General features: G+C 37.6%; 1 long non-coding RNA gene across 1 annotated transcript in view; it reads left to right on the top strand.

The window, feature by feature from the left end:
* The first annotated feature begins 1,891 nt into the window (after nucleotides 1-1,891).
* The window catches only part of LOC139076245 (uncharacterized), an 81,830-nt gene continuing 57,017 nt past the window's right edge, over nucleotides 1,892-26,704 (top strand). Inside the window, exon 1 of the long non-coding RNA XR_011527639.1 lies at nucleotides 1,892-1,998. This is a non-coding gene — a long non-coding RNA (uncharacterized lncRNA). The remainder of the gene's footprint in view (nucleotides 1,999-26,704) is intronic.

The raw sequence follows: 26,704 nt of genomic DNA, 5'->3' as shown, positions 1-26,704 counted from the left end.
TTAGGTAGGTCATCTCAATAGGTGGCAAAATTGACTACCAGTTAGATTTAACCAAGTCAGCAAGCCCAGGATAAATAAAGTACCTGTTTTCTAAAAGTTCCCAAATAACTCTAAGGAAACTCTCACTGTACTAAATCATGTCCCTTGTACATTCCTCAACCAGTTGTTGTGGCCTGGGAAATGGAATTTCTGGGCTGAGTTCACAGACCCATCCCTAGAACTATGGAAACCGGGTAAACCTTGCCTGAATCACACAGCCCGAGGTATGGGCGAGGAGTTCCTCAGAAGAAAATCAGTTTGCTGTTATTGGAAGAAGGGAGAAGGCAGAATGAATAGCAGACAGATTACACACACACACACAAACACACACACGCAAACACAGAAGTATACCCATATATTGCCATTTTACCCTTTAGCTTGATCCCTGAGAAAATGCAAGTTTCTCTGGAGATCTACTAACAATTTATTTCTAGCCAGGTGACAACTTTCTTTCTGGCTTTACAACTATCTATTTATGTGACTCTGAACAGTTTACCAAATGGAGTGTTAAAATGGGATGTTTCCTCTCTTGACAGTTTCAGCTGAGGCCCCAAAGATGAAGGCACCAGGTACCAAGTACCCTGTGTCTAAAGGGAAGTTCTGGGCTGTCTGAGTAGGATTTACAAGTGAGAGGGTCCCCAAATCGGTTCTTTGATCTTTAGCTCAACAAAACCATATAAGGACTCTGTAAAGAGTTCATCAATGAGAATTTCTTCAGAGACGTTGGGGCCATGGTATTCTCTTCCTCCTCGTGGAGGAGAGCAGGTGGTACTTCCCACAAAACCCGGTGAGGCTGGCTCCCATGAAATCCTTGCAGAACCTAGCATGTGCTCCTTGGGTTGGGTTTCCCGACTCATGCCTGGAAAGCTAACTGAGGCTGGAGCTGCTCCAGGTGACGGTGTGAGGAGACAGACCTGGAGGGAAAACAGCGCTCCTGGCTGTTCCCTTGATGTGGTATGGAGCTTCAGCACGTATGTTCTGAGGCACTCCTCCTGCTTCAGTTCAAATCTCACCTCCACCACTTATTAACTCGTGCTCACGGCTGCCTAACGAGTTTTTCTGTGGCTCTGTGGAGATAATCCAAAGGAGTATTGTGAGAATGAAACGAACTGAAATATATTAAGTGCTGGAACAGGGTTGGGCACATAGTAGGAGCTCGCTTTGGTTACTATTTCTTCCTCACGGGCTAAGGTAGACACTGCCACAGCCCCATGGAAGGAAGCTGGATTTGAGTTATCTGGAAGGGACTCTGAATAAGGAAGTCAAAGGAAGGGTGAGGTGACACAACAGGGAGAGTCTATGGGACAGCTGGAAGGCGTCGTACATGGTCAGCTGGAGGAGACATCACACTGCCTGGAGTCCTCAGCAGGATCCCTGTCAAGGGGACATATCTTGGAAGAACCTCCAAAGACACCCTAACAATTACTAACACTTTAAGATTTCCCCACATGCATGGAGACAGCTGAGAGAGAACTTGTTGATACCACTCCCCCTTCTTTTTTTCTCCATCGTTCCTCTACACCACAGAGGAGCGAGGCACCTTTGTGAATAGGAGAGGAGTGCAAAAGCCAGGAAGAATAATAAAATAAACCCGAGCAAAGCTGATCCCTTCCCCAAACTTTAGCTATGAATTAGAGAAGACAGTGAGGCTTCGATCTTGCTGCGGACTGAATCGTGTCCCCTAAAATCCATGTGTTGAAGCACTAACCCCGAGTGTGACTGAATTTGAAGGTAGGGCCTTTAGGAGGTAATTACAGTTAAATGAGGTCATAAGGGTTGGGCCTAATCTGAAATGATTGGTGACCTTATAAGAAGAGGAAGAGAGATCTCTCGTCTCTTTCTGTCTCTCTGCCATGTGAGGACACGTCAAGAAGGTGGCCATCTCCAAGCCGGGAAGAGATCCTGACAGGAACTGAGCTGACCAGCAGCCTGATGGTGGACTTCTCAGCCTCCAGAATTGTGAGAAATAAATTTCTGTTGGTTAGGGCCCCCAATCCATGGTATTTTCTTACGGTAACCTAAGTTGCCTGATACAGATTTTAAGCTTTTTAATGTCTGAAAAATTAGACTATTTTTTTCACACCGTTGGTTAATATCTGACAGTAGCTGGAAAAGCAATACTTTCAGCCTAAGATTTCATCCCAGAGCAGGGAAGAAGTATTTGATAAAACAGACTTAAAAGGGTGGTGGTGAGAAGGAACGGAGATATTTCTATGACTCATGCTTTTCAATAGTTTGGTTGCACGCTTAACTTTTTTGGACTATGTTTCATTTCCATGGAATTATAAAGCAGTTGGATTAGATGGGATTCTAGTCCCCGTTGCAGCTCAGATATTTTTTGTTACATTCAATGATTCATTTCCGTTTATCTGAATGAGCTTCCAATATTTTCATGAAAGCAGTTTCTAAAAAGTAAATATCTTAGAATACTTCAAAAGGAAAATGGAGAGAAGAGGAGCACCAGGGAGAACCTTATAGAGAACCAGAATTCTTAGTGTTTTCAGCCACAAATCATACTTTTCCTAGGCCCAACACTATTGCCAATATCAGCCATTTTATTTAAAGGGGCTTACTAGACTAAAAATCGTTTAGCGAAATTCCAATAATTCCTGATATAACAAGGAGCCACTAGTGTTCTCAAAAATGTTTCTTTATAGCCTAAAACGATTTTAATGAATATATATTAAATTATAAAGACCTCACACACACACACACAATGTCTTGACTGTGATGAATCTAGAACTCCAGAACTTCTTGTTAGTAAAATAAAACCCCTGATTTCAAGTAGAACGCAGTAACCATCCACGTAGTAAGAAATCACTGTGGTTTCCTGAACGAGGCACAGAGCATTTCAGCTTCACAGTCGGCCAACTCGTCCTAGATGCTTTCCTTTAAAGATAATTATTCCTTTCCCAGGCCATGTGAGTCCTTCTGCTTGGTGAATTGTAATTCCAGTTTTAAAGATCTGCCATGCACTGATCTGAGGTTTAAAGACAACCCCTTCCAATGTGTCAAAGTCTTAGGTTTCTGAGGAGAAGAAAGCAATGAAAATGTACCCTGTAAATTCCTGGTCACAGACCAGCTGCCTGCACGAGGGCACTTTCACATTTAAATGCTGCTGATGGTACGTCATTTGCAGCCTGCATGTATAGAAATTCTCCCTGGGAGGCCTGCCCAAGCCAAGAGCCCGGGTTATTAAGAAAGTCTTTGTGCCCTTTTCCTATAAATCTAGTGCTTCTTTTACAAACATTTTTTTTCCTGTTGGAGTGATTCATAAAGCCTCTGATCCCATGGGGGTAATTGGACACCTCTCAATTATGCATCCCAGGGATGAGTAATTTCACAAGCTGAGAGAAAGAGATAAATGCATTAAAATGTTCTTGCAAAACAAATTTCAGGGAGAGAAAGGGATGAAAAGGGAAGTGAATGTAGAAATTGAAGGTTTTCTTCATTGCACAGAAAAAGAACATTAGATCTGCCTTGGCAGAACTGCTTAATTCATAATTCTGCACAAACAACCCGAGTACCAGCCCTGCCAAAAGCCTGCCTAATATGCATGTACCTACAAATGCTCAGCTTTGTCTCTGGTGATTGCAAAGTATGAGAACTGTATAATAATCACATTTGGTAGTGACTCATGGGTCAGGGAATCTGTGAGGAATTACCTCATTACATTGTTTCATTCAGGATCAGTTCTATTCAGAGGCAGAGTGGACTTTTCAGCCTTATCATCAGCAGCTACATACCGAGGCCCTAACATGTGGGAAAGCACATGGTAGGTCAGTGCAAGCTAGGTTATGACACTCATAAGAGCCAGGGCTTATGTAGGAAAAGGCAAATAACCAGGCAAAGCAGTATCATTTGTCCTGGCTGAGAAATCCTAAAGACACAATCAGACTGCTGGAATCCCGAAAGAGGACTTCCTAGATGAGTGGACAAATTGAACCTTAAAAGAAAGGGAGTCTTAGATAAGCAGAGGGGGAGACAGAATGTCCTGGTGAGTTACCCCATGTTGGAGAAACAGAACTATATATGCCTGCAGGTTGAAATACTTAAAGCATGCCTGGAGAAAATTTATATTAGTAGATTTCACAATATGAAATTGTTGTGTTTGCAGGTCAGAAATGATTATGTCTCCCCAGTTTTGTAAGACGCAAGCCTGGCAAACTGGAAGACCAAGGTGGATATGCGGGGAGGAGCCAGCTCCTGAAGGGCTAGAATGTCAGGGCAAGTGCCTGTCGTGAGGCATGTCCTGTAAACCTCATCAACAACTCAGCATTTGAAAGCTAAAGAACTATGAATCTTACAATTTCCTAAGGAGGGGGGTCTTAGGAAAAACTTAGTTTAATTTCCAACCCTGAATGAACCTCGTGGTCTGCTTTTATCACCCCGGGGATAACGAATGTAACCTCACTCAGATGAGTCTTTTGAGTCAACTCTCACGGTATGTTTGTTTCTTTATTCCTTGGTTTGTTTACTTAATGTTGAACCAAAGATCAGTGCTACAGGCAAAGTTAAAACTTCAGGTCCTCTCTTGAAACATTTGAAGACACCAGATCCAATAGTTCTTTTCTATTGCATTCACTTTCATGACTTAATTTCGAGCTCCTTGCCATTCTGGTTGGTCTCCTTTAGACCTGCTCCAATTTGTGAGAATTTCTCTGAAAGGTCAACAGTCAACACGACACAACACGCTATCTGGATCTCGTAGGACTCTATCCGCCCTCCTTCTAGACAGGATTTCTGATTAATGTATAATAATATAACGAACTTTCCTTGGCAATTGCCATACAAAGGGGAATCGTATTGAGTTTACCGTCAGCTGAACCCTAATACCTTTCCTACACAGGCTGCTAAGCTATGAAACCCATATTTTCAGCTGCACGAAGGGTTCTGCGTACCACAGTGAGGACTTGTCATTAAACTCCTGTTAGATGACATCTGGGTATAGTTAGCCCCTTGTTTCAATCTGTTAAGATCACTATTCTGTTAGTAAATATGTTATCCATTGCTCTCAAATGTTTTATTTACAGGTTTAATCAGCATGCAGCAAAGTCTTTACAATGGTCTGTAATAAAGCTATTTAATAAAGCGGGACTGTGTAAAGTATACCACCAGATGATCATTATCTGGATTCGCATAAACTATTTTAAAATAACGTTTATGAAATCCACCCAGTCTTGCAGCAATTTGACCACTACTTCTCAATCTCAACCATAAGTCCAGCACGATATATTTGTCAGGTATCTTGCTGAAATGCTGGCTGCCCGTGCTTTCAGCATTCTCCATTTCATAAGCTCTATCTCAACATTATTATCACAGCTTTTGCTTAATGGATTGTTTCCACAACGCCCTCGTAAACTAAAAGCCAGGTAGAATGTAATGGCCACGTCCTGTTACACACTAGGACCCGTTCAAATCAATGACTTCCTAAATTACTCTTATGCCCCAATACAAATGATATATTAAAATATGGGTCAGTAAGCTTTTTATGTAAAAGGCCAGATAGTCAACATTTTAGACCCTGTGGGCTACAGGCTGGTCTCTGTCGCAAGTACTCAACTTTGCCATTGAAGAGCAGACACTGCCTTGAGCAATATCAAACACGTGGGCGTGGCTGCATTCCAATAAAACTTTATTTACAAAAACAAGCAGCAAGCTGGATTTGGGCCTTCGCGGTAGTTTGCTAACCCCTGTGTTAATATAATAGTATTAATACATTGTCAAAGATGCCATCTGTAACATCGGGAAGGAGGGAGGAGTCTCTATAGGTGTGAAACCATGGATGCAAGAACTTAGGGAGGGAATCTGATATTAAATCTTTCCCTGAGGAGTGTGGATGGCTATCCGCTTCAAGGAGTCTCCATCAACAGCTGGGGGCCTTAAGGAGGAGAGGAGGATGGCAGCATCCATCTGTGAGAGAGTGTGCCTAGCAAAAAAGGCAAATGTCACCTATTTTTCACCTTTGCTGAGGTCTGGGACAGGTTTCAGTATTGATACTAATTACCCAAATATCACAATCGGTTCTCTAGAGCTTGATATGAAACAAAAAAGTGTACAGCATTCATCCACCCTCAGCTGGAGGTATTTTTTACTTGGCTGGTGACAGTTAGAAGACCTTGGCCCTATGCATGTGAAATGGTATTTAAAGGTAAAGGGGAAAATTGTGTTCAGTAGACCTTGACCCATGCGCTAACAAAGTACAACTGTGCGTATAAAAATAAACAGATGAGACTTCCTCCTCGGGGGAGAGTTGGCCTGTCATGTGAACTGAAACGGGAACTGAAAATTCTGTTGGGAAGGACATGATTGTTCTCTACACTTGTATGGAGCCCCCATACCATCTTCATTATAAAATATCATAGATTGTAAGATGCACAGCTGATTTAATAACAGCAGTACAGAAGAGAAACCAAAGCAAATCGAGCAAAAACTCTTCTGTGTTAAATGTTTCCATCAATTGTAGAAAACATCCTGGCTTTAGAAATTTGAAAAGTGAAAAAGCAGCATCATAAAATGGAAGAAATGTTTTATATTCCCTCCTCCACTGTCCCTCCACATGCCCAGAGACACACACACACCTTGGCATTAGGGAAAAATCAAACAAGCAAGAGACTGTCACTCATTCTCCAGGAGCAATGCAGCATAAATGAGCTTCACTGCTTTGTCCCAACTTGTCTATTCTAAGATGAGATGAAGTCCTATATTTGGATTGTTTTTAAGTGGATATGAAACTATTAAGCATTTTGAAAAAATAAACTTTTATTTTAGAACAGTTTTAGATTTATAGAATTATTGCAAAGATAGTACAGGGAGTTTAAATGTACCCCATGCCCAGTTTTTAAATTTGTTCTCTTTTGTTGTTGTGGTTGAGTTTTAAGGGTGATTTGTATATTTTAGATACAAGTTCTTTATCAGAGACGTATTTTGCAAATACTTTCTCCTAGTTTGTGGTTTGTCTTTTCTTTTTCTTAACTGTGTCCCAATTTCCTTTTTCTGTTCTAGGATCCCATCCAGGGCACCACATTAGATTAACAGTCATGCCTCCTCAGACTTCTCTTGATTCTAATAGTTTTAGATGACCTTGACAGTTTTGCTGATTATTGGTCAGTTATTTTGCAGAATGTCTTCCAAGTTACGATTTGTAATACATTTAAATTCTTTTGTCACTTTCTGTATTGCATTTGGGAATCCCCCAAGCTCCTAAATGATTTTTAAAGATTTTTATGCAACAAAATTTATTCTTTGTGTATAAAATTCTATGGATTTTGACAAACACTTAGCATCTTTTATTCACCACTACTGTGTCAAACAAAATAGTTCCACCACCCTAAAATTTCCTGTTTTATCTATGACCCAGCTGTCCTCTGCCACCCACTGAAGCCCTGGCAACCGCCGATCTGCTTACCATCACTATAGTGTCACCTTCTCCAAATTGTCATATACTTGTGGAAACATACAGTATGTAGCCTGTTCAGACTGGCTTCTTTCATTTAGCAATATGCATTTAAGGTTCCTTCGTGTCTTTTCATGGTTTGAGAGCTCATTTCTCTTCATCACTGAATAGTATTCCATTTAATGATGTGCCAAGTTGGTTTATCCTGTCACTATTGAAGGAAATTTTGGTCGTGCTCAGTTTTTGATGGTTGTGAATAAAGTCCTCTAAACATTTGTGTGTATGTTTTTGTGTGGACGTAAGTTTTTAACTCATTTGGGTAAATACGCAGGAGTGCAATTGCTGGATCTTATGATAAGCCTCTGTTTATTTGCAAGAAACTGCGAGAATATCTTACAAAGTAGCTGTAGCATTCAGCACTCCCACCAGCAATGAACGAGAGTTCCTGTTGCTCCACATCCTCGAGAACATTTGGTGGTGTCAGTGTTTTTTATTTTTGCTATTCTAATAAGTGTGTAGTGATAGCTCATTGTTGTTTTAACTTGTAATTCCATAATGATAAATAATACTGAGCATCTTTTCATATACTTATTTTCCATCTGCCTATCTTCTTTGGGGAAGTGTCTGTTCAGATCTTTTGACTATTATTAAGTTGGGTTATTTGTTTTCTTTTGGTTGAGTTTTAAGTGTTATTTGTATACTTTGCATACACATCTTTTATCAGATAAATGTTTTGCAAATATTTCTTCCCAGTCTGTGGCTAGTCTTTCCATTCTTTTAATAATGTTTTCTACAAAACAGTTTTTGTTTTGTTTTTCACTGTTTTTATTATACTAAAATATGTATAACAAAATTTCCCATTTCAGTCACATGTAAGTATACAAGTCAATGGCATGAATTACATTCTCAGTGTTGTGCAACCGTCAACATTCTCAATTTCCAAAATTTTCCATCACTCCTAAACAGTAATATTGTACCCATTAAGTAATAACCCCCTATTCTGCCCCACCCTCAACCCCTGGTAAACTCTAACCTGCTTTCTGTCTCTATGAATTTGCCGATTCCAGATATTTCATATAAGTGGAATCACACAATATTTGTCCTTTCACATCTGGTTTATTTTATTCAGTCTAATGTTTTCAAAGTTCATCCATATTTTCGCTTGTATCAGAACTTAATTCCTCTTAATGGCTGAGCAATATTCCACCGTATCTACATACCACGTTTTATTTATCCATTCATCTGGTAATGGACACTGGCTTGTTTCTATCTTTTGGCTATTGTAAATAATACTGCTATGAACATTGGCATACTAGTATTTGAGTCCCACTTTTCAACTCTTTTGGATATATACCTAGAGGTGCAATTGCTGGGTTATATGGTAATTCTAGGTTTAAATTTTTAAGGACTCACCAAATTGTTTTCCACAATGGCTGCACCACTCATTATACATTCCCACCGCAATGTATGAGGATTCCAATTTCTCCACATCCTCACCAACACTTACTCTTTTCTGTTGTTTTTTGTTCAATAGTAGCCACCCTAATGGGTGTGAGATGGTATCTCATTGTAGTTTTGACTTGCATTTCCCTAAAGACTAGGGATGTTGAGCATCTTTTCACGTGTTTATTGGCCATTTATACACGTGTATATCTTTTTGGAAAATGTGTATTCAAGTCTTTTGACTATTTTTACTCTTTTTTTCTGTCTTTTCATTGTTGAGTTGTGCCAGTTCTTCATATCTTCTGGATATTAATCCTATATCAGATGTATGATTTACAAACATTTTCTCCCATTCTGTGGGTTGTCTTTTTTAAAAATTTCTAAGACAACTTTTTTACAGCAGTTTTAGATTAACAGCAAAATTGAGTGGAAGGCGCGGAGATTTTCTCTATGTTCCCTGCCCCTCCACACATGTGCAGCCTCCCTCAGCAGTAACAGCCCTCACCAGAGCGGGACATTAGCAACAATGGGAGAACCTACATGAACACATCATAATCAACCAAAGATCACGGTTCATATTGAGACTCACTCTTAGTGTTGTACTCTCTGGATGTGGACAAATGTCTAATGACATGTATCCATCATTATGGTATCATCAGAGTATTTTCACTGTCCTGAAAATCCTATACGCTCTGCTTATTCCTCTCACTCTCCCCGCAACCCCTGACAACCACTGATCTTTTTACTTTCTCCATAGTTTTACCTTTTTCAGAATGTCATCTAGTTGGAGTCATGCAGTATGTAGACCTTTCAGATTGAATTTTTTCACTTAGTGAATACATTTAAGGTTCTTCTGTGTCTTTTCATGGCTTGATGGCTCACTTCTTTTCAGTGCTGAATAATATTCCATTCTCTGGTTGTACCAAGTTTACTTGTCTATTCACCTACCAAAGGAGATCTTGGTTGCTTCCAAGTTTTGGTAATTATAAATAAAGTTGCTATAAACATCTCTGTGCAGGTTTTTGTGTGGACATATTTTTTACTCCCTTGGATAAATACCAAGGAGTGCAGAGCTGGATTATATGGTAAGAGTATGTTTAGTTTTGTAAGAAACAAGCAAACTGTCTTCCAGAGTGGCTGTATCATTTCACATTCCCACCAGCAATATATGAGAGTTCCTATTGCTCCACATCCTTGTCAGCATTTGTTAATGTCAGTGTTCTAGATTTTGACTATTCTAATACACGTGTGGTGATATCTCATTGTTTTAATGTGTTTCCCTGATGACATATGACATGGAGCATCTTTTCATATGCTTATTTGCCATCTGTATATCTTCTTTAGCCCATTTTTCAATCAGGTTGTTTTCTTATTAATGAGTTTAATTATTGTCGAGTTTTAAGAACTCTTTGTATATCTTGAATAATAGTCATCAGATAAGTCTTTTGCAAATATTCTCTCCTGGTCCGTGGCTTGTCTTCTCATTCTCTTGACACTTTTTGGCACAGCAGAAGTTTTTAATTTTAATGAAGTCTAGGTTGTCAATTATTTCTTTCATGGATCGTGCCTTTGGTGTTGTATCTAAAAAGTCATCACCATACCCAAGGTCATCTAGGTTTTCTCCTATATTACCTTCTAGGAGTTTTACAGTTTTGAATTTCACATTTAGGTCTGTGATCTATTTTGAGCTAATTTTTATGATGGGTGTAAAATCTGTGTCTAGATTCACGTTTTTGCATGTGGATGTTCAGTTGTTCCTGCACCATTTGTTGAATGGGTTATCTTTTCACTCTATTGCTAGTGTTTTCTGATGAACCAAAGTTTTAAATTTTAATCAAGTTCAATTTACTTTTTCTTTTGTTGCCTGTGCTTTTGGTGTCATATTTAAGATTCCATTGCTAAGTCCAAGGTCATGTGTATATGAATCTATACATTCTTTGAAGAGTCCTATTTCTGATTTTAAATTTAGGCCTTTGATTCATTTTGAGTTAATTTTTGTATATTGTGCACGGTAAAGGTCCAATTTCATTCTTTTGCATGTTGATGTACAGTTTTCCAGAACAATTTGTTTAAGAGACTGGTGCTTCTCCTTTGAATAGTCTTCTCATACTTGTCAAAAATCTATTGACCATAGATGTACAAGTTTATTTCTATGTTCTCAACTCTAATCTATTGGTCTATTTGACTACTCTTATACCAGAACCACACAGTTTTGATTACTGTAGGTTTTAAGTAAAATTTTGAACTCAGAAAGTGTGAGTCCTTCAACGTTGTTCTTTTTAAAAAATGTTACTACTCTTCTGGGTCCCTTGAAATTCCATATGAATTTTAGCATGGGTTTGTTTATTTCTGCAAAAAACCATCAACGGAGTTTTAATTGGCATTTCCTCAGCAACAGGATGAGTCAGAATGTGAAATGCTGACATCTTGCCCCTGTTAGCAAGATAGTCCTCTAACTGGAAGCTGGGGAGGCAGAGGGAGCCATGTGTTCTCAGGTTCACCTGTCCCGACTGGCATTTCTGTTTCACCGATCTGGGGGAGTGGGGAGGGAACTCAACTTTGTTCAAATACCACAGATTCTTACTGTTCTTAGTGAGTTTTAGTAGATTTTCTTGAATCAATATTTCTTCACTTGCTGTATGCACTTCAGACCATTTCCAAAGTCTTTAAATGGTTGTTTCTTTTAAAATATTTTTTTACCAGTTTCACTAGAGAATGGGTCCATGATACTCCTCACACTGTCATGCAGTAAATGGAATTCTCTTTAAATATAATTTTATTACAACATTTATAATTTATTAAACTCTTCAGAAAACAGACTTGTCCCTTCATGGAAAGCCAGTTTAAATTAAAAATTTGTTCTCAAAAGAATGATGCAAACAGCCCCTAAAGTAGTTTGTGGCATCTTTCCTAACGAAGTAAAAGTTTTAGTGTTTATAGTAAAATTTGTTTTTTTTCAGTCAATTAGTGATTTAAGATATGGTTTGATTTTTGCAATTCAAAAATTTTAATTGAGGCATTCTGTACAAATTGTACAGAATTGCAAGGAAAGGAGTAATTTGATTAGTTTTACGAAATATATTTCCCTTTTGATTGTATTTTAGTGCACTAATACATGTTTGTTATTAAAGGTTGAAATAATGCAGCTCTGTGTCCCCATAGAACTTAGCTGCGTTTAGACACATAGTTACTTTATGTATAGTTTTAAAATAAATGCATCTATTTTTCTGCAACTTCCTTTTTTCACTTCACAATAGATCTTGGAGTATTTTACTTGTTAGTTGATATGGATCTTCCCTGTGTTTTTCTTTACTAGCTGTATAATATTTCATAATATGGATTAATTTATTTTTAAAACAGTCTCCTATTGATGGATCTTTAGGTTTCTTTTTTTAAAAAGCTTTTAATTATAATTATTGGGAATTAGAATTTATTGAACGCTACTCATCTCAGTGTGGATTTGGGTTTAGCTACGTGTAACAGGAATTCTAAGTAACATGATAAGTTCTAACTCCCCCACTCCCCACCAACCATCCCCTTATCAAGATGTTCAGAGGTAAGGCGAGCTGATGACGTTCTGGCAGTTTGAGAATGTCGGGTCAAGGATTCTGAGATTCTTTTAGCTTTTCCTTCAAGGTCACAAAATGGCCATTCCAGCTTCACCCCTTTCATCCACATTCTTAGCAGAATGAAGGAAGAAATACAACATGCAAATACAGTTTATGACACCGTTAAGATGTTTTCTGGAAGCCATGCTGTTATGGGCTGAATTGTGTCCCCCCGCTAAACGTGTACTTTGGAGTCCTAACTCCCAGTATCTCAGAATGTGACTGTATTTGAAGATGTGGACTTTAAAGAGCTAAATAAGTTAAAATGAGCTCATTATAGTGGGCCCTAACCTAACGTGTCTGTTGCTTACGAGAAGAGGAGATTAGCACACAGACACACACAGAGGGAAGACCATGTGAAGACTCTGGGAGAAGACGGCCATCTGCAAGCCAAGGAGAGAGGCCTCGAAAGAAACTAAATCTGAAGACACCTTGATCTCAGACTTCCAGCCTTTAGAACTGTGAGAATATAAACATCTGTTGTTTAAGCTGCCCAGTCTGTGGTATTTTATTAGGGCAGCCTAGGGAACTAACGTACTTGCTCAGGGAAATTTTTGCTTGCATCACATTCACCAGAAGTGTGTCACCTGGCTATCCTTAGATGCAAGCAAGGCTGGGAAATGTGATTTTAATTGAGTTTATTGGTACAATGTGTATTCTCTGCTACTAAGGTCCAAGCTCTTGTATAATCTTACTTAATCCTTATGATGTCTCAAATATTTCACAGATGAATAAATCAAGGAGTCAAATAAAAGGTCATCTAGTTAGTACATAAAGCACCCTGATTGGACCACAGGCTGTCTGACTCTAGAACCCAGGGTCTAAGTTGTCTCAACATTTTGCGCCCTATTATGAGTAATATCATATTCAGATCCCTGATACATATAGTTTTATACAACTAGATTTTTAGCATAGATCCCTAGGATCAAAACTACTGAATTCATCCTGGTATTAATGTTTAAAATAAGAATGTTCCAGCTACATTGCTTCTAAAAAGGCGTGAATCACTAAATGATATTCCTACCAACAGTTTATAAATGTTCATTTTCTCTCCAATGCTGGATATTGGCAGTCTTATAAATATTTTACTAATCTAATGGTCAAACAAAGACATAACGTTATTTTCATTTTTATCTCCCTTATCATTAAGGAGGGAAAATATCTTTTCACAAGTTTATGACTATTTTATAATTTTATTAAATTTATTTTATTTATAATTTCCATACATTTATTACTTGTATTTTTTGTTCTTTCATTAATTTTTCTATTTGGTTGTCCTTTTGTATTGATTTGCAGGAGCTCTTTATATATTCTGAATATTAATCCTTTATATTCACTTTGTATAATGTTGCTCAGTTTATAATTTGTCTTAACTTTGTTTAAGGAATCTTTTCTTAAAGTAAATATTGAATATTTTTATGATGAATTCTAGCATTTATGTTTTTCTTAGGAGAATCCTCCCCTATCATGATTATAGATACATATATCTATAGTTCATTCTACTTTTACAGTTATTAGTATGTGATTCTTATGGGTTTAGGATTTAGGCTCTTTTATCCACTTGGATTTTTTTTTATCATATTATGTGAGGCAGAAATCTAACTTTATTTTTTGTAAACTTTTGGCTGATTTTCCCAACATTAGTTTTGAAATTGTCAAGCTCAAAAGTTTTACAAAAATATGAAGATAATTTTTTGTCAGCATAAAACACTCTTTATGATCTTTTACTGTAAGGTCTTTTTTTGCACCAAAATATTATGGTCATAGTTCATTTCATAGAAGCCTGAAGATGAAAAGCATGCTTTGGTAGTTTTATCATTAAAATATTTGTACTCTTTCCTCAGTTTATGGTGAGATTTTTTTCACCAGTAGTTTTAACATTATGACTGTATCCGTTATGGGAGATGTATTGCCTTTTGGGGGATTCTCCAGTGGTTGGTGAACATGACTCTTTATTTGGTTTCTCCACTGCAACTTTTATGCCAGAGGTATTTTTAGTTCTCATCTGTCAGCAGATTAAGATGTTGGGTGGAAACTACTTTATCACAAAGATTTATTCAATCTCTTTAGCCACTTGAAAAATGAAGGGTAATCACAAAACAAACAGAGTCAATGTACTTTTATCACTTGACTCAAGAGCAAGTCATTGGAAGGGTTAATATTTCCACACTACAGAAAAAAGAAGTCTAATAATTCCCAGGGAAGTAACTGAACAGGAGGAGTGGCCTGAGCCAGGGAGATTCCTCTGGGGTCCTGTGAAAGTTCCAAGCATTCTGAAGATTGGTCCTCAGTCTAGCTTGTTCTTGGAGCCAGTTGCTCTGCGGAAAAGAACATTTCCCCTGATGCTTTAAGTTTGAAAGATCAGTACATATTTTAATGCTGCATATACAAAAATACCTTTCAAGTCTACTTAGAAATTTAGGCAGGAGAATGACTTTTGGGGGATAAAGGGCGATGCTTTTAAAGCAATTACAAAAATGAAGTCAACAGTCAAGTACGAACATTCTTCAAATTGAACACTCACTAGAGCCTGGGACGTTTGGTGGCAAATATTCCTGCTGTCCTGATAAACTGAAATTGATTTTATCTGCATTAGAAGGAAGGCAATAGATCCTTTCTACAATGAAAATAAAGCATGATTTATCTATTTTGTAAATTGAACATTTATATATTTGACTTTCCTAAGATGAGTTTTACTTGTATATGTTTCTCTATAAACATGGGAGTCCTGATTTATTGTGTGAACACTACTAGTTACAGACCAGTCGATCTCCCTGACTTCACACTAGTCTATTTCTAAAATGTCTCTATTGTTTCAGAATCAACATATCTGACTGAAGTGTCATGTGCTACAAACAAAAAAATAAATATAAGAGTTAAAGAGTCATTTGGACTTTTTAAAAAGATGAATTATGAACTGTTAGTGTGGACATTAGAATTATATTATTTAGGTGGCTTGGTGTGAAATTCTGAACAACTTCTTTGAAGGGACAGATGCTTATTTAAGTTTTTAACAAGGATTTCCCTCTGCCTTTCTTTTTTTCTGATTGTCCTCACCTAGCAGCTATGCTTTGCCAGCTCCCGCCTTATTGCTGGGGTTGCAAAAGCTCTCATGAGTTAAATATGTCATCTACAGAGTACAGCTAATCTATAAACCGACATTATGTGATGAAGCTTAACCTTGACTTTCTCTGACAGTTGTCATAAAAATTGCCTTTGGTTTCAATTCAGTCTTCATTGATAACTACAGTCTGCACAGTTTCTCAGAGCAAATCCTTTCCTATGATCTGAGCAAGGAAGTTCTAAGCTCATTGTATATGTCAGGCTGTCTACTTAGTTAAGTGAAAATAATGGCTGATATAAATTCCTTACTTAAAAAACACTGGATGTTCCTATACTTTTGAACAAAGGTCAACAAAACAACAAGTCAACAACATTCTTCAGAAAATCCACATCTCAGAACAAACACTCTTACAGGCATCTTCCTACAGAAAGATATAGTGGAAAGATCCTGGACTTCGGGCCACATGGATGCTGCATTGAATGCCAGGCTCCTACTTGCGTCTCCAGGGAATTTGGCAGCAACATTTCCATATCTCATCTAACTCATCCTAAAGTGGAGTTGCGAATGCCTAAGTCATCAATTGTTATAGGAGCATTACCATATGGAGAGCACTCAGCACAGAGTTCAGCAACAGAAGGCCCTTAAATTCCAGAAGATCCATCCCCTGACCAGATTTTCCTCCCTAGGTACTAACTTAACATTGGGTTTCTCAGAGTTTTTCACCACCGCAAGTTCCCAAACTCTCATCAAATAGGATTCAGGACAAAGAAACTCCAAGGCAGACAGGCTAGGTAGAGGTGAAGAGATAAGGGAGTAGAGAGGGTTTAGTTATCTGGGCAGAAATAGGACTTTATGAAGCTTTCAAACAATGAATCTCAGCATATTGTCAGCAGCCGTGGACAATTCTAAATATACTGGTGCGATGGTTAATTGTATGTGTCAACTTGGCTGGGCTAAGGGGTGCCCAGATAGCTGGTAAAACATTCTATCTGGGTGTGTCTGTCTCAGTGGGGCATCTCAGGAGGAGATTAGCATTTGGATCAGTAGACTGAGTAAAGAAGATGCCCTCACCAAAGCAGGTGGGCATCATCCAATCCATTCAGGGCCTGAATAGAACAAAAAGGGGGAGGAAGGGTGAATTTTTGCTCTTTTTTTGAGCCAAAACATCCAACTTTTCCTGCCCTCAAACACTGAAACTCTTGGTTCTCGGGCCTTCGGGCTCAGACTGGGTCTTATACCATCAGTCTCCTTTTCTCAGGTCTTTGGACAAGAACTAAATTATGCCCCTGGCTTTTCTGGGTCTCCAGCATGCAAATGGCAGGTTGTAGGGCTTCCAGGGCTCCATAATGACGGAACCAATTCCTATAATAAATCTCCTTTTATATCTATCTGTATGTTTCCTCTTGATTCTATTTCTCTGGAGAGTTCCCACTAATACAACTGGGGTTTTGCTGTTTTATATACTCAGGTTATATGCAAAACATGGAATTTGGAGTTACAGGAAATGGATTTATGTCCTATCTCCACCTTTTACTACCTAGTTCTTAAGCAAATGTCTTCACCTATTTAGGCCTCAGTTTTTTCCTCTGTAAAGTGGCAACAAAAGTATTTCATGCTATGTCTAGTTCATATGATTATTAGAAGAATCCACTGTATTGGCGTATGAGATGAGTCTTTGAAAGTATAAACCTCTCTACAACTGTTCGCTATCATTTCTTGGTCTGGATGAATTAACCATATATCTTATACCAGAGGAGATAGAAGAATTAAGACAAATTGATTATATCTAAAAATGCTACGCAATCTCCAAGAGAAAAATCTCAAGGAAGCAAATAGATATTTTCAATATATAAAACTAATTTTTGTAGATCATATACAAATTCTCAGATTTATAACACACACACATAATATTCATTATGAGAAACCCAGAACTTCTTAGCAAATAAATCTAGATTGTTTCACTAGAAAAACTAGTGACCTGGAGATTTGATTACTAGAGTTTACACTTATTAATATAAATGTAATGTATTGAAAATTTAACTAATAAAATTTTTAAGTGGTTTCAGAAAGTTAAATAAAATAGAGAATTCTTTTTTTTTAGGTCATTCAGTCAACCTCCTAATATGGGCATAAACTTCAGAGGCTTGGACTCTGGACCTTGATTTCTCAAATAAAGCAAACAGTTCCCCATGACTTTATAGCATGATTTAGCCGTAGGAAATGTGCTGCACAAGAAGCTTTAGCAGCACAACATGGAAAACGAGCTCCAGTTAACGCCGTAGCATAGGGAGGGCAGTATGTATAGACGTTAACTGTCCAGAGACGCTCTTTGACTCTAAAACTATGTGTTGGAACCAGAACATATAAAAACTTCTAATGGACTCCAAGTGAAGAATAATGACAGAAATTAATTAGAGCTGGAGAAAGAATAAATACCACCGATTCAAAAAGCACGTCAGAAGAATCCAAGGGAGCAGATAGGTCGCACATTTGGGGGATGTTTAATGGGGTGTCAAGAAAGCGTTCTATTTAAAAATTGGTGGCGTGTTTTGTTCCATTTGCAGAAGGACACTCTGCTGTTTTCTTTTTTAATCTGTCTGGAATTCTAATTTCTGCTACGTCAAAGAGACTCTTAAGTGTTTTTAAAATCCTCTTACAAAAATATTTCTTTATTTGGCTCTTAAGGTAGATACAATCAACTCTAAGTATATTGCATTTTGGGGAAAGAAAAATTAAAACATAGTACCAGTCTCTATTATTTTAAATCTGCTGTATTTACAAAATATTTTTGACACATCGATATGTCTTTTAGGCATCAATATTTATCTATATGGAATTTCTTGTGTACACTACTGCTAAAATTTTATATTATGTTGCAATATGTTTGCATATTATTTTAATAATATGACAAAAGATTAAGACAGATGATTTACTTTAACCAAGTTTTATCATTTCATATGAAGGGCAACTTTATGGAGGTCAATTTTTTCCGTCAATTTATTCCCCTAAATAGATACAGCTTTTCTGAAGTATGTCTAAGTATCAATTTTTAAAAATAGTTCAAGCCTGTTAAAAAGGAATTTATTATTTTTACAACTTTGCCACACAGAATTTTATACTCTAGTTCAAAATATTTGCCAATAACCATATAACATTAGAAGAAGAGAAGAAAACGGACATGGGACTAACATCTTAAAAAATATTTTAATTAAAACTGAGCTTGCTGATTTCTTCCCAGAAGAATGAAGAATGTGGTCAACAGCAGACTCTTAAGGAACTGTTGCTACTTCTTCCTCTGCGTTCCCAGAAAATGGTCTGTATTCTGCATTCTGGAATTTATATAATCACACTAAAATAGCTTTTATAATATCAATTTCTCTTAAGAGAATGCTAAATTCTCAGAGATAGAAACTATTTTATTATTTTTTATATTTCCAGTGTAGTCAACATGTTGAATGGATGAATAACTCAATATATGAATGAATATAAACATGATTTTGGTAAATTTTAAAAAAACACTTATGACTATGATCCACAGTAAAAAATACGTTTTACATTGGGATGCAAAATACAAATGTCTGTCTCTCTATTTCTCCATCTATCTATGTCTCCATCAGCTATCCATCTATTGATCTATCAATCGATCTATCTGAAACAAAAGAGTTGCAAATCAATACTCATCCTTACGTAGGCACCACTCTCTTATATTTTCTATTCTAATCTATTACTTTATTGAAAAAAGGCCTATTATTGAACTAAATTGAATTTATAAACTGTAAGTGAGTCATGACCTGCAATCTAAAAATCTCTGGTTTGTGAGACAGAAAAGAAATACAAGAATCAGTCCATCCCTAATTTAACTTCCATACAGTAAGCTACTTGAAAACAAGTATATTGATACTGGCCATTTCCTGAAATGTTCTGCAAGTGCAAACAGTAAAGAGAAGATACTTAAGTGTAAATTTCTGGAGATGGCTTCAGAGAAGTTTAACTCCACTTTAGTCTTAGCATTTTAGAATTTAGATGTACAGTAGTCCCCCCTTATCCATGGGGGCTATGTTTTGAGACCCCCAGTGGATGCCTAAAACCACAGACAACACTGAACCCTATATATACTATGTTTTATCCATACCTAAAGACCTATGATAAAGTTTAATTTATAAATTAGGTACTGTAAGAGATTAATGACAATAACTGATAATAAAAAAGAACAATCATAACAATATATTGTAATAGCAGTTACTGTAGGTCTTAGCAACCTCAGCATACGATTTTTTTCCTTCCTCACTAAGTCAAGAACTTTCACCTTTGCACTTAAAAGAAGCACTTTACAGCTTGTCTTCGGCATGCTGAATTGCCACCATCACTACTCTTGTGCTTGGGGGCTATTATTAAGTACAATAAGGGTAACTTGAACACAAGCACTGAAATACTGCAACAGCCAACCTGATAACCGAGAGGGCTGTTAAGTGACTAATAGCAAGTGGCATCTACAGCGTGGATTCACTGGACAAAGGGATAATTCATGTCCCAGGTGGGACGGAGACGGACAGTGGGAGATTTCATCACGCTACTCAGAATGGTGCACAATTTAAAACTCAGAAATTGTTTATTTCTGGAATTTTCCATTTAGTATTTTCAGACCGCAGTTGACTGCAGGTAACTGAAACTGTGGAAAGCAAAACTGCAGATAAGAGAGAACTACTGTACACATAGAGAGAAGCTGAGCATTCTAAGGGATAGCAGGAAGGAACAAGAGCAAGAAAAGGCAAAGAGTAAATGGCGGTAACTTGAGGAGATGTGACTATAACTATAAGGATCTCAGACAGTGGGGCTAGGAGAGAGAAAGAGGTTGAATACTAGACTGAGGTGTTATCAGGATCCCAAACAATAGACTCTATATCATCTATCTATATCTATCTATGTATCATCTATTTATATATCATATATTTGTCTATATATCACCTAACTATCATCTATCTGTCGTCTATCTCTCTATCTACCAACCGTCTATTTTTTAAGAAAGATCAAAGTAGCATCAACAAGCAATATTTTCCCCTTTGGTGAAAAGGAATGTAGACAGGGGACACAATTAGCCTATTAAAATGCCATGAGAAAAATATGACAAAGATCAGGCTACTTTGGGTACAGCTGAAAAGAAAGGTGCCTGATCGCTTAGGATGTCGAGCAAAGCATGGAATTAAATGTTGTGAGCCTGGCTAACTGGGGGAACACTGGCAACAATGACAGGAATGGAGAAATTGGAAACGATGGTCTGTTTTAGTGGGCTGTTTTGGGTAATTTCAAGCCTCCTCCACTATCAAGTATTTCAATATCCAAGCTTAGCTTTCTACATTGGAATGTGTAATGGTTAATTTTAGCTACAGGTTTTCAAACTCTTTGACGACTGGTTGTTTCCATGTTCCCTCTGGTATAACATGACACCAGGATGTAATTCTTAGGCCACGAGTGATTTCTATTTGCATAATTGGAATTGGGCTAAACTTCAATATCTAAGTAGTCTGTTAGCAACCAGACAAACATCCTAGAAATTAACTGAGCCAGATTGCTCTCCACAAGGCTCTCCGAATCTCATGGTTTACCATTGTTGAGATTCTGCATATAATCCTAGGTTCAAAACAAGCAAACAGACATATCAGCAACCAAAAAATAAAATGAAAACAGCAAAAATATTCCCAAGAAACCAGTTACATCATGGAAATATTTTGAATACTATATGAAACTTGACTGAAATTATTTCTTTCTTTCACAATGAAAAAAATTTGGCCTTGAGCATGATTTTCAAGAAACTATTTGGTTTCTATTAGATTTCAAAATTTCTTGCCATCGCTATTCTCTCCTCCCACTGCTTTCACCTCCTTCTTACTCCAAGCCACTAAACTAAGAAGATAGAAGAGTTGCCTCTGATAGATACTTTTGCAAAAACTAAATCCAACAGATACAGAAATGTAACATAGAGCATTGTTTCGTTTTAATTTTTTAAGCAAGTCAATTCTCTTGGGACCTCAGAATATTAATTGGGTGTTATACTCATAACTAGTCTTATTATTTGGGGTCCAGTCATCTGAGCAAATCAGAAGTTTCATAAATAATGTCATTCTATGATTGATTCTCTTTAACATCATGGTTTTATGCAAAATGGAAATATCTATTTTATTAGTTCGCTTTTTTCTCAGACTGAAAGGACACGTGATAAAGATAATAGTCAATACAATCGAGTAAAATACTAATATTTACAAGATTATTGTTATAGTGTGTAAGGAAGCATCATACACCAGGGAAGAAATGCATATCTTATAACTTTAGAATGTGTCCAGATGCTTACAGGATACAATATGTCATAATGCTTCATAATTACAAAGGACTTTTCTTGATAGTCCATTTCATGTGTTCTCTTGGTTTCCTTGGTGTTGGTCCAAAGACACACCTTTCTGTTTATGACGTGAAGTGTGACACAGCAAATTTCTACAAAATCCATTTAAGTTGAATAAAGGAGATAAAAAACTAAGCAGATATTTGTGGTGAGAAGGGCCTCTACTGTTGGTGACCTGTAACACTGGTGGAAAGAATTATTTCAGATATCAATGCATAGTGCCTCAGTGGGTTCTGCCCCTTTGCAGGAATTAATGTTTCCAAATACCCTTGTTAAATGTCAGGTAATGGTCTGTTGAGATCTCCCCCCACTACCTTTTTCTTTAGGTCCTAATGGTTCCTAACTTGGATTAAAATATTCTCTGCATGTAAGTGCTAGTATGGCAATCTTTAGGAAAACATTGAGACATCAGTCGTGGATGATTAAAAAATTGCAAAAACAGAGCTGGCCCCAATGGCCTAGTAGTTAAAGTTTGACACTCTTACTGCTTTGGCAGTCCAAGTTCATTTCCTGGTCATGGAACCACGTCACTAGTCTGTCAGTTGCCATGCTATGCCAGGGGCTCACATAGAAAGAACTAGAAGGACTTACAACTAGGATATACAACCATGCACTGGGGCTTTGGGGATGAAAAAAATTTGTAAGGCCAATTTACTTCCTTCAGGTAAAACAAAACTGGAATTTGGTAAGCATTGTTACTCCAGTACTCCCATTAGGCAATAATGTCTTCTGAATTAGTAAGAACATCCAAAATATTATTCTACCAAAATGAAGCTTGTATAATGAACTAATTCTCTAGGATCTAGTCACTTTCTCTCTTGGTTCTTTGTAGTAAGTTTAAATGATAGAAAGAGAGAAGGTAGTGTTAATTATGAGATCAAGACCATACCATCATGGAAGTAGTTTAATTTTAGGTAAGAATCTGAAAAATGGATCCAAAATCATGACAAGTGAAATAATTCCAAGGCTTTTGAAATGTGATACTACCACTAATTGCTGGAATGTGCTTATTGTAAAGAGTCAATGGTGAGTCTGCACTAAAATATAATTTAGATGATCTTTCCTTCTTAGTACAGTAGTCTCCTGTTATCCACCTCTTCGCTTTCCACAGTCTCAGTTACCCATGGTCAACTTCAGTCTGAAAATATTAAATGGAAACTTCCAGAAATAATTCATAAGTTTTAAATTGCATGCTGTTCTGAGTAGCTTGATGAAATCTCACGCCACACTGCCTAGGACCTGAATCATCTCTTGGTGGGATCCCCAACCATTGGCACAATCATGATGGATGATCCATCATCCGACGTACAGTAAGAAAGTCAGTAGTAACCTGACGCCACGTCACAATGCCTACATTCTTCTCCTCTCTTCGTCCCATCACATAGGCATTGCATCATCTCACAACATCATGAGAAGAAAGATGAGTACCGTACAAGACATGAGAGAGAGATCACATTCACTTCACTTTTATTACAGTATATTGTTATAATTATTCTATTTTATTATCCATTTTTATTGTTAATCTCTTATTGTGCCTAATTTATAAATTAAACTGTATCATAGGTATTTATGTATAGGATAAAACAATATATGTAAGTTTCCGTACTATGTGTGGTTTCAAGCATCCACGTGAGGTCTTGGAACGTATCCCTTGCTAATAAGGGGGGACTACTGTAATGCAAAAAGGCACATCATAAAACATTAACTTTTCTAAGACTCTTTCAGAAAATATTCAGATGAAGCAATGACGATAGTAAGAAACCAAATTGCAACAGGACAAATCACAGGAGGAGCTTTTTGAGTTTGTAGAAATTTGGGAATTGAAAGCGGTAGCGATTGGAAGCGATGAAGTTCAGCAGAGTTTGGGAAATCTTGCAGCGGTGGAGTCCACATAAACCAGAGTCCAACAGCACCAACAGCACTACTCTACATAAAATTGGGAAGCAGGTGGATTTTTGGCTTTGGCACCACCCAATCATTTTGCACACCTACATCTGATGGGCAGGCATGCAGTAGGGCTGGACTGGACAAAGGAAGAAGAAGGCTAGGGTGTGCTTTCTTAAATTCCTTTACAAATTTCTGTTTGGGGCACTTTTCTTAACCACCATCAACATCTAAAGTGTCCACTCTGAGCGCCTCAACCCAGAATGCTGCCGTTAGATCCACTTTGCTTCCAAAGACATTTCACTGTTCTGCTTCTCAGCTAAACAGTCCTGCACATTTCTCAGTCTGAAATCTGTCTGACAGACCCATGTGGGCAACAGGAAAGCCTTAGAAAGCCTTCTTCTTGGCCTAGCTGGAAGATCCCTTTACTTCAATATCTGTCTGAGTTTCAGATTTCTCATCAGTAAAATAGAGCCAATATATCAACATCACAGGATTGTTTGTATAAAGTTGCTGGCACCCTGGAGCTTGGCACAAAATTTGGGCTTGGGTGCCCTTCATCTTACACATCACGCTATTAAAGAGGGAATTCTGTGCAACTGCAAAGATGGTGTGAAGCAGTTGTAAAATATTTTTTTGTTTCCTTTGTTCCTTCCTTCCTTTTTTTTCTCTCTCTCTTTTCTTTCTTTCTTTTTCTTTCTTTCCTTCTTTCCTTCCTTCCTTCCTTCCTTCTTTCTTTCTTTTTCTCTGTCTCTTTCTCTCAGTCTATCTAAAATAGATCAGCACGTTCTCATCAACCACATGTATGTTCACTATAAAAAAGACCCTCAAGGTTGAGGCAATTAATTTCAAACCTGGTGGGCATATCTCATACGCAGATGGAAAAAACCGTGCTGGGGGTCTGGTATCTCTGGGGGGATATTCTTCTGCCCTGCAATTCCTAATGTCACTGTTTTTATGGGAACACTTTTCATTTGAAACCTCCCCTGGTACAGATGACAGTGGGGTGGCTTGACTGCAGAGAGAGGGACTGAGGAGGGACCAGAGCCCTTTTGGCTGCAGTCTCTATGGCAGCTCCAAAGAACACGTGCAATTTGGAAAAAAACGTAAAATCATTTTTGATGTTTGACCTGGAAATAATCATTCTTTTTTGATGTTTACTTGCCCATTTTCCAAAGAAACAAGATACAAACCTACACAGAGAGACAGGCTTTCAATAGTAGAGTTTACAGTTATAAGCAGGGAATTCTTTAGCTTTCGTAAAGTTGAATAAACAAAAGCTTCCCAAAAACCCACAAGTACTCCAGTTTCTAGAATTTTCCCAGAAAAATAAAGTCTTTGCTTTTTAAAAAAAATACAGCATTAGATAATTACAAAACCCATAGATCTTTTATACATTTGATAGTTACATCAGTTTAGAGTCAAATGTACATTAAATTGCTATAAAATAAGATATACACATAATTATTAAAAATACTGTTATTTAGAAAACAAAATGCTGTACAAAGAGGTTGAGATACTAAAAACACATATTGCTTCAATTTTCCCCCTCGGGCATCAGTTTTTATGAAGGGATCCATTCCTTTATTAAAATAAAAAATACTTCACAATTGTGGAGAAAAACAAATATTCTCACATTTGCAGATTTCTAATACACGTAATTTATTAGTAAAATTTAGAGCATATTCTCCTGTTGGGGTCCAAAGAGCTGTAGTCAATAATAATACCATTGCCATAATAATAAAATCATGGAATCATATAATTTTATAATTTAACAAGTGGCATTTTTGACATAGTTATAAATGTCAGTTTACTTTGATGTTTTAACTAATCGATCACATACTTTGTGATTTAATATTATTTGTACTTATTAATATTTTTCCAAGGTAATTATTTTTCAGTCAGTCAATGTGTGTTTTGCACTTGTAACTAGCTTGGTACAACTCCAGACAAAGGTGGGAGATAAGGTCAACAGTCAGTCCTGCTGTGGATTTGTCGGAACAAGGACTTAGGCCACTCACCTAGAGAGTTTCTGCATCCATAAAAATGGGTATAATAGCTATCACTCCTCCTTTTATTTAGCAGACATCATAAAGATAAATAAGATAATTACAGGAGACTGAACAATGGGAATGAATATATAAACCTGGGGCAGGACTCCTCTCTTTGTGATGATGATGACGAACAATGATCATATTCAAAACCTGAATAATTAATGCAAACTATACAAGACCATTTTTTATACTACATGCATAGAGAAACTTGGAAAGAGGGAGGAATTACAAGCTGGGCAGTTAGTTGGGCAAGTCTGAGAGCCTGAATCCCGCCAGAGGCACTGTAGGGTGTGGTTCCTTGCATCAATCCTGTCTGGCAACTCCCAGGTGTGTGGTTCACAGATTTGTGCTTTTCCCACCAGCCTGTGCTGAATAAGTCTCCTCTCCTCCCTAGAACCAGGCACGTTCCCTTTCACTTCTGGCAGAAGCAGAGGCCAAAAGGCCTGATGGGGCAAGCACCTTCTCTTCTCTGATCTCAGAAAATGTCCGTAGTGTTAGGAACTGAATGTTGAAATTGAACTCTCATGCGCCACCTTTATGCACAGGGCTAAAACCTGTGGCCTCCAGCTTCAGTATGAGTCAGATACCAAATGGGAAAGACAGTGGGTCATCCCTGAAACAAAGCTCTGTTTCTGCATCACGGTGAGCAGACAGCCTTTCAACTGCTCGCACCATTGAGGTTAGACCCTTCCCCCTTGAACTTAAAATTGCCATCTAAAAGTAACAGTGTTAGAGCATCTATTTCCCTCCCCATAGTAACTCAGGGCCATTGTTGCTTCCACAGGAAAGTCCTCCCTGATGTCCCCTTCCTGACCAGGTTTC

The sequence above is a fragment of the Equus przewalskii genome, chromosome 15 (assembly GCF_037783145.1).
Source record: "Equus przewalskii isolate Varuska chromosome 15, EquPr2, whole genome shotgun sequence".
NCBI classification, from domain to species: Eukaryota; Metazoa; Chordata; class Mammalia; order Perissodactyla; family Equidae; genus Equus; species Equus przewalskii.
The sequence above is the reverse complement of the archived record's forward strand: the minus strand, read 5'-3'. Positions and strand labels throughout refer to the sequence as shown.